This window comes from Camellia sinensis, chromosome 12 (assembly GCF_055761805.1).
Source record: "Camellia sinensis isolate YWXY chromosome 12, ASM5576180v1, whole genome shotgun sequence".
NCBI classification, from domain to species: domain Eukaryota; kingdom Viridiplantae; phylum Streptophyta; class Magnoliopsida; order Ericales; family Theaceae; genus Camellia; species Camellia sinensis.
Genome location: NC_138972.1, coordinates 80,253,683 through 80,262,381, shown reverse-complemented (window position 1 = coordinate 80,262,381; position 8,699 = coordinate 80,253,683). Strand labels below are relative to the sequence as shown.

The 8,699-nt window shown below is 49.0% G+C and overlaps 1 long non-coding RNA gene across 1 annotated transcript; it reads right to left on the bottom strand.

Moving 5' to 3' along the window:
• Positions 1 to 2,703: 2,703 nt before the first annotated feature.
• On the bottom strand, positions 2,704 to 4,120 carry LOC145804195 (uncharacterized). The gene is made up of 4 exons (XR_014345819.1): positions 3,866 to 4,120; positions 3,577 to 3,738; positions 2,889 to 3,482; positions 2,704 to 2,807 (listed from the first exon to the last, which is right to left on the bottom strand). It is a non-coding gene; the product is annotated as an uncharacterized LOC145804195 (long non-coding RNA).
• Between the last annotated feature and the right edge of the window lie 4,579 nt (positions 4,121 to 8,699).

The following is an 8,699-nucleotide window of genomic DNA, read 5'->3' as shown; positions in this document are numbered from 1 at the left end:
CTAAATGAGCAATAAATTTGGGGCATAGATGAATCAAGTATCTCTGCGTCCCCTCCCAGAGCTGGACGGAGCGTCTGATGCCAAGCTAGGCCCGACCTGTGCCTCTTCATTGAGCCAATCCAAGCACTCATCGGACAAAGTGCAACTGAAAGTTGAAGCAGGGGCCAGGAGCTCTCTAGTCCTCCATGCCGTGGCATATCGGGCAAGCTGTACCCCCCGGATCGGGAAAGCGGCTGGGTACTCAATCCCCTCCGGTGGGCAAGTCTGATCATGACCAAACTGACGCAAGAACCGGAACGGAAAATAGAATACGCAGTGGGTTAGACCAATCAATTGGATCCCAATCAGCCGGGACATACTATAGCTTATCGCCGGAAGGTTGAGCCAAGGGCAACGCCAAGCAATGCCGTCTGCAGGCAAATTGCACATCCAATCGAACCACCACCTTTCGTCAAGAGCACTGACTAGGCGCTGCCGAAAGAAGTAGCCTCGAGCTGAATAGGCTGGGCAAGAGTCCACAACCTGCAACTTATCCATTAACCATACCTAGGGGAGGGATGGAAAATGAGAGAATAAAGAACAGAGAGATGTACGATGAGAAAAAAAAGTAAGACAAGGGTTTTGTGAGAACAACCGAGCCTGAGGGCCGAGTGATGTGAGCAAATATATATGTGAGGTCGGGTGGGAAACATTACCTGCAGCAGCAGTGGACTCCCAGCAAACCTAGTCGCCTCCCGGCGATAGACAGAATCTAAGCCCATCAGTGTCTCGGCCAAGGTCATGGCAATACAGCTCTTTCCTTCTCTCAAACCTTGGGCGACTTCAATCAGGCGAATGATAGCCCCGCCAAAGCCCGAGGAAAACAGAAAGTGAGACAACAAACATAAGCAGAGGGCGTGTTGCCGGAAACCCTGCCAATAATGGTTGCTGCGGTCACCGGCGTCGGAAAAACGATGGACCAAACCGAGGATGTCCAGTTCCCCACTGCAGATCAGAGACCGAGCGTCATGCGCCGTGAGCCCACACATCCGTCCTAAAGCTTGAGCGTGACCAAAACGGAGCTGCGGCAAGATTACTTCAAAGCATTCAGACTCCATCAAAACCTGAAAATCTTCGAAAGTGGGGCACATCTCTTGGCCGCCGAAGCTAAAAACATGCGTCACTGGATTCCAGAACCTTGCCGCGGCATGGAGAAAAGGAAGCTGTAGCGGAGTACGGCTCAGCGTGAATAGTGCATTCAAGCCGAAACCCCGGAAATTCAGCTTTTCCGAGCCGTCTAGAGAAGAAATCCAAGATGTGATATTTTCTGCGAGAAACGCCTCCATCTTTGCCTAAAACTAAGATGAAATGAATGTTCCCAAAGTTGAAGCTTTTATAAGAAGGAAAAACACTATTCACGGGGACACATGTCAAAAATCTGGTGGCTGCAGGACTGAATGGCCGGCCAGCCACTTTTTCTGGCTGGCCAGCCATTTACTTTTTCAGAAATGGCCGGCCAGCTGTCTCTCTCCACCAAAAACGGCCGGCCGGCTCCCAGGGATGGTTGGCAATGCTGCAATGTATCTCCCTGGCCCTGTTTTATCCTTCGAGGGAGAGTTCCAAGTATTTCCATGCAACGGGATTGTCAGAGGCTTTCATCTCCCTCCGTTTCGGATGTGTTCCGATGCCCAGATTGTCAGAAGAACACTCTGTTGATGTTGTGTTTTGTTTATCGAGTTGTTGTTTTGCTTATCGAGTTGTTTGTCGAGCAGACGTGTTTCGTGTTTTTGAGTCATTGCTCTCTGTTTAAGCAATCTTTGTTAAAGTCTTGTTTATTTGCGTTGTTGCATTTTGTTTATCGAGTTGTAAACTTGCTAAAGATTCTGTTATATCTTAGTAAGTTGAGTTGCTTAGTTTGTTGCGTCGGTTCACTACCTGACTTGGTGATTACACAATGCGCATTACCATTCAATTTCATTTTTGTGCGAAATAAATTGATGCGATACGATGCTAAAGTTTAAAATACAAACATCTCTTCAAAAGCTATTTCATTTCATCATGCTTTACAACAAACAAACGTACAAGTTTTACAAAAAATAAAACTACCTAACAATGTGCAAAGTGCTATAAACTACTAGCAAAAAGGAAAATAAAGCAGGAAATAACAGCATCAAAGTCCTCGGGAGCGGGAACGAGAAGCACTCCTCATTCTCTTCTGCGGGACAATCTCCGCACCATCATCATCATCTGAGTCGGAGCCTCCCTCCTCAGCAGATGTCTCTGACTGACGATCGGTAGCCTCCTCCTCCTCAGCATCCTCCTCCTCCTCATCAGGCTCCACCTCCACAACGTGAGCCCTGCGCCTGCGGATGGGCCCTCCTCGAGCTCCTCGGAAAGGCCTAGATGGCCCGGATCCTCTGGAAGGCCGAGATGGCCCTGCCCCCTGAAAAGGCCCAGATGGCCCAGCTCCCCAATGAGGCCCAGGTGGCCTGGTCTGCGGCTGGCCGGACCATGAAGGCATCTGAAAACAAAGAGTTCAATTCAAATGCATCAGTCCAAGTATATACATCAGATGCGGATACAAGCAAGGGATACGTAAAGTGGGTGCGTGTAAATACAGTGTACAAGTGGGGTGTGTGTCAGATGTGCTCTACACAAATAGTCTATCGATGCAGTAGAAATCAGCATGTCATCAGAAGTATGATAAATGCCAGAAAACTGAAGGGTACCTGGATGCCCGCGACAGACAACTGTGCCTCCCTACGCAAGACCATGCCCTCGAGTGTGGCCACCAGTCCAACCACCTCCTCCATATACCCTCGCGATGGCTGCAAAATGAGCTCATAATCATCAGCGAACAGAAAAGTGTCTAAACATCTGAATGATGAATGAAGACAAGTGGAGCATACCGGCGGTGAGTCCGGATCAATGGCGTATCGATCACTGGGCATCGGAGGCTCTAGTGGAATCAAAGTCGGAGAGCTAGCCCCATACTGCCACGCCATCAACTCAGTAGGCATATCTGGCCATCCGGGATGAGGATGAATCGACGGAGCCGGAGGAACCGGTCTACTCCCACCTCTAGATGTACCGGCCCTGCTAGTAGAAGGGGCGTCTGCAGCCCGAGCCCGAGCCTGGTCCGAGGATGACATACCGGCAGGCCTCATCATCGGGATACGAGCTTCCGTCAATGGAGGCATCAAATATATATGACGGTAAGTGGCGTAGTCCCCCTCCTCAATGTATAGTAAAGCATCAGTACCCAGCATGGCGCCGACTACCTCCGAGTAAGAGAGCCTGTCAGCGGTCCGCATACTGGCTGGGGGTACTGCGGGAATATCCTGAGAAAGATACCCCCATACCTGGCGCAGAAAGCGCTCCCCCAGGAACCATACCCTGCCAACCGGCCCTTCGAGCAGGACCCTGTACTGGGAGATGTCCGATGCTCCGGTATACTGAAGTCGGAGGCCGTCACCCAGGGACACCCAGGGCTGCCATGTAATCTGCGGATGATGAATGCCCAAACCAATCAGAAATCGGGAATATACAGAGCAAGTCAAAGATGAAAATGAAAAGAACTGAAAAGTTCTGAGGTACCTCTGAATGTCGCACAGTGTCGAAGTACTGTCGCAGGCGAAGGAGGGTCTCTCGAGGCCTCGGCCGGTGCGGGCCCTCGAATATCAATGAATATGGGGTCACGGGAATCCCTACCACCTCCAGCTCTGGGGCTAATGATGGGAAGTATACATAGACCCATAACTGAGAAAGGCAGTGTGGAATGTAAGTACGAAATGCTGAGAGCAAAATACAGACTGTAAAAGTGCGCTGTGTGTGTGATATACAAGTAATGAGAAGCAGAAATGTAAATCAAGGGGACAGAAAGTACCTCTCAGGCTCTCCAATAGCCGCCAAGCAAATCGCCCCGCCCGCGGGAGGTCGCGCTCATATAAAAGTAAAGGGTAGCCAGGCCGGCGCCACCCCAATCGTATCGATGGACCTGTGATAGGTCGACTAGAGCGCTCAGCAAATATAGCCCAACTGTGTTCCCTCTGTCGGCGAACAGGGTAGTCCCGAAGAGGAACATCAAGAAACCACGGGCATACTGCTCCGTCTCCTCGGGAGTCTCGGGCACCATCTCCGCCCGCCGGAAATGGGAAGAGAACCAAGTGTATCGGACTCTCCCCGAAACCCTATCAACAGGCGGGTGAGCCCCCAATAAATACATCCAGGCGGCCTCCCACTCGCCCATATCCTCATCGTAAGGGATGGACCAACCTCCGACGTCAAGGCCGGTCAATACAGCGAAGTCAAAAGGGGTCATGGTCATATCCCCGGTAGCAGAGAAATGAAAGGAATTGGTGGCGTCCCACTATCTCTCTACCAGGGCCGCCATCAGTGTCCTCCTGGTAGGACAACGGGACAGCCCAGCACAGAAGGGCCCGAACCCTGCCAAGTCGACTAAGTCTCGAACACCCTCCGGGAGCTCGGCATACCAATCCCGCGCACTGGTAGAACCATATCCCCGCACACTGCGGGAGCAAACCTGCATTCAAAATGAATACATGTATCAACAATGAAATGAAATGGGCTGTGTGCCAATGAAATAAAATGGGTCATGTGCCAATGAGATGAAATGGGCTGTATGCCGATAAAGTGAAATAAACTACATGCAAATCTATCTGGGCTGCGTGTTCAGAAAATTTGAAGTTTGGGCTGCGTGTTCAACTTTCAGTTAAATTGTGGGCTGCGTGTTCACTATCTATCTGGGCTGCGTGTTCAGAAAATTTGAAGTTTGGGCTGCGTGTTCAAATTTCAGTTAAATTGTGGGCTGCGTGTTCACTATCTATCTGGGCTGCGTGTTCAGAAAATTTGAAGTTTGGGCTGCGTGTTCAACTTTCAGTTAAATTGTGGGCTGCGTGTTCACTATCTATCTGGGCTGCGTGTTCAGAAAATTTGAAGTTTGGGCTGCGTGTTCAACTTTCAGTTAAATTGTGGGCTGCGTGTTCACTATCTATCTGGGCTGCGTGTTCAGAAAATTTGAAGTTTGGGCTGCGTGTTCAACTTTCAGTTAAATTGTGGGCTGCGTGTTCACTATCTATCTGGGCTGCGTGTTCAGAAAATTTGAAGTTTGGGCTGCGTGTTCAACTTTCAGTTAAATTGTGGGCTGCGTGTTCACTATCTATCTGGGCTGCGTGTTCAGAAAATTTGAAGTTTGGGCTGCGTGTTCAACTTTAAGTTAAATTGTAGGCTGCGTGTTCACTATCTATCTGGGCTGCGTGTTCAGAAAATTTGAAGTTTGGGCTGCGTGTTCAACTTTCAGTTAACTTGTGGGCTGCGTGTTCACTATCTATCTGGGCTGCGTGTTTAGAAAATTTAAAGTATGGGCTGTGTGTTCACTTTCGAATTCGGGCTGTGTGTTCGACAAATCGGTGTTTGAGCCGTGTGTTCTAATCTGGGCTGTGTGTTCGCAATTAATTAATGAGCCGAGTGTTCAGAAATTCAAGTGTTGAAACTACATGTTCAAGATGCAAGCAAAGTACTATGTCATAAGCTAAACTGCGTGTTCAAGCATGGCAAAGGTACAAAATCTATGTAAAATACAGAAGATGAGGTAAATACCTCTCGGGCCTCATGAGAGAGATGCTGCTCCGGCTCTCTGAGAAGCAGATCCCCGGGTGCTCCCTCGTCAAAACTGGTAAAATGACGGAAGACAGCGCGCGGAAGAACGTGTGCTGGCGGACGGTACCTCCCGGGAATGAAAGGCCGGGTCCTCAGAGGTAGAGTCATGGGATCGAAATCATCGCCGGCACCTGGAAAACCTCCGCCGTGAGGAGAATTGCCCGCCATTTCCAAAGAGTCTGCAAAAGGGAGCAAAAATGAGCAAAATGAGCGAAAAATAGAAAAAGTCAACAAAAGTCAACTCTCGGGAAATAAAAAGTCAACAAAAGTCAACTCTCGAGAAAATATTCAAAATATTAAGATAGACTTACCTCAAGTGGTGAAAGTGCAAGAAGAAGCTCCGAAGCCGGAATTTAATCGCTTCAAAATGCTTGAAACTGAGTGTTTTTGCGGAAACAATTTGCGTGGGGCGTTGGAAAACGCGCGTGAAACTCAGATCTGGAGAGAAAAGTGTTGTAGAATGCAAGAAAAGAAGGGGGACTCGGCTGCCTTTTATAGGCCTTAAGCCTTGATTGAAGAAGCATGCAAAAAGGAGGGAAAAAGACCAAAATACCCCCGGATAAAGCACATGGCCGGCCGGCCCCTATTTCTAGCCGGCCAGCTATCTACTTTTTGCAGAAATGGCCGGCCAGCCATTAGCTTTATTGGAAATCGGTTGGCCACCCCCCCTTGGGAAGATAAATGGCCGGCCATGTTCCTCACATGCTCACCTAGCTCTCTGCAAATTTTGAGGAAGATCGGAGTTCCCGGGACCTGAAAAAGTTCAAGAAAAGTACACTTCCGGTCGCGAAATCGCTCCGTCGGGGCTTCGGCTTCAAGTTCCGACATGTGTATCATCATCATCCATCGAAATCCAAGTGTATCCTTTTTGAATGAGTTGTAACCTTTCAGGGAAGCGGATCGGAGGCCGTAATTGAGTTACCTTCGCCGAAACACGCATTTCCGTACTCGTTGTTTCATGACGAATGAGCACCCTGATTTATGCTAGTTTTGTACTATCGTGCGCATAACTTGCATTCTCATGAGCATACTCACATTGTCATGCACATTTCTTGTTATTGGCATGCCTCTGTGTTTGAGCATGCGTTGTCACGCATGTTCCATTCTTGCATTGCGATGCATTCACTCACCGGCACTGCGTATGTCGAACTTTCGAAATTACATTAAATATATGTTGTTAGCATATTGTGCTTGTTGCATTTCTCTCTTTTGCAGGCACGATATTGTATGTACGGTTCAATTGAGGCTGGTGCGACCAGACGAATCGTGCAGGTATTGTATCTTCTCCGTGTGAGACGTGGCGGGGATTAAATAATCCTCCGCATTCTTAAACTGCATGAAATGTAGTTGTTGCTTTGCATTCTTGCTTAAAACTGTTGCATCTATTTGCGAATACTTGCTTCATTACAGCTTGCTGCATTTGCACGATCATTGGGTTACCTTAGGCTTCTTGCATATCATTTGCATTTCGCCCCCTGCCTGCGGGCATGCCTACGGGCACATCTCTGTTTATTCCGTATGTTTGTCTAAGTCTTCGGCCTTGTCAAAAATGGGTCGTCTCTGGGCTTTGACATTCACTCCCGTCACTTGTGACTTTCGAGTTCTGTCAAAGAGGGGCAACTGTAGACACCCCATTTTTGACCGACCTTAAGACTCAGACGTCACCGATTGAGCGCTTGGTGATGTTGCATAATGTGCTTGTTCAGAAGTTTCAGAGTTGCGGCCGTGAGCCCTGCCTCCGGACTTCCGAACCTTCTTCTGTGCCTTGTCTCGGTTTGCGAACCAGACTCGGTTTTCTCTGTTTCTTTTCCTGAGGGAAGGGAGAGGTCCCGTAGACCGTCTCTCAATGTCCGTAGGCCATTTTTCCCATTTCGGAGTCCGGTTCCCGGTTTTCGGGACCGTTGGCCGTGTGCCTCGGTTCGGGACCGCTTAACCATCTCCTATTGCTCTGATTTTTGGCATACTTCCTATTTCATCCCTTTTGAGGGACACTGGGGTCTGAGAAACCCACTTCGTGGCCGAACGCCACTTTCGGTGTTTAACAGCCCATTTTCGGGACCTCGAACTGCGTGTTTTGGCTCCCGAACATTCGTTTTGCAACGGTTTCCGTTCATTTTTGGCAGGTACCTCTGTTTTATTACTGGAAAGGTCACTGAAGGGTGGGAGGCCAGCAATTGTTGCAGCAGCCAGTTATCTCTCCTCCGGAGCCTCCCGGCGCCCGTTTTTCCAACTTCCGGGCTAATGTTGAACACCCTAGGGTTAGTGTTGCCAACTTTCAACCACTTATCTGTGATCTACACACCTGGGAGGCCGCTAAAAGTTGGTGGCCGGCCATTAAGGTTACCTGACCCTTTTGACCCCTTTCTTCCGGGCTAATGTTGAACCCCTTGGACCCTTTTTCTTGAACTTTGAACCACATATCTGTGATCTACACACCTGAGAGGCCCCTAAAAGTTCATGGCCGGCCAGTAATTCAAATTGACCCTTTTGAACCCCTTCTTCCGGGCTAATGTTGAACCCCTTAGACCCACTTTCTTGGAATTTTAACCACATGGTTGTGTTGTACACACATGGGAGTACCTCCCCAATAGCTGGCCGGCCAGAAAATCTCATTGAACCTTTTGACCCCTAGCCGGCCGGCTAGGGGGTGTGGCCGGCCGGCCACCTCCAACAAAAGTGAGAGGCCGGCCGTGCTCCTTGCACTGTGCACTTTACAGCTGTGGGGCAATATCCCCCAGACAAGATATTTATCCGGGGGATATTTTGTGGGGGAATTTTGCTCTCCTTTTCCCCCACCTTTACACCCCCTTTTGAACCCTTATAACCAGCTGGTGGCCTCCTTTTTTGGGGTTGGAAAAACTCTTCTTCAAGCTCCCATATAGAACTCCATCTCCATAGCTCTCATTTCTTCAAAAAACCCTAAGTCCCTAACCATCATTCCTTCTACACCACCAAGCTCTACCACCACTACCTCATTTCCAGCAACAATGAAGGTTTTTCAAAGGTCAAAGAAGCTGCAAATTCATCCAAGAAGCAACAAA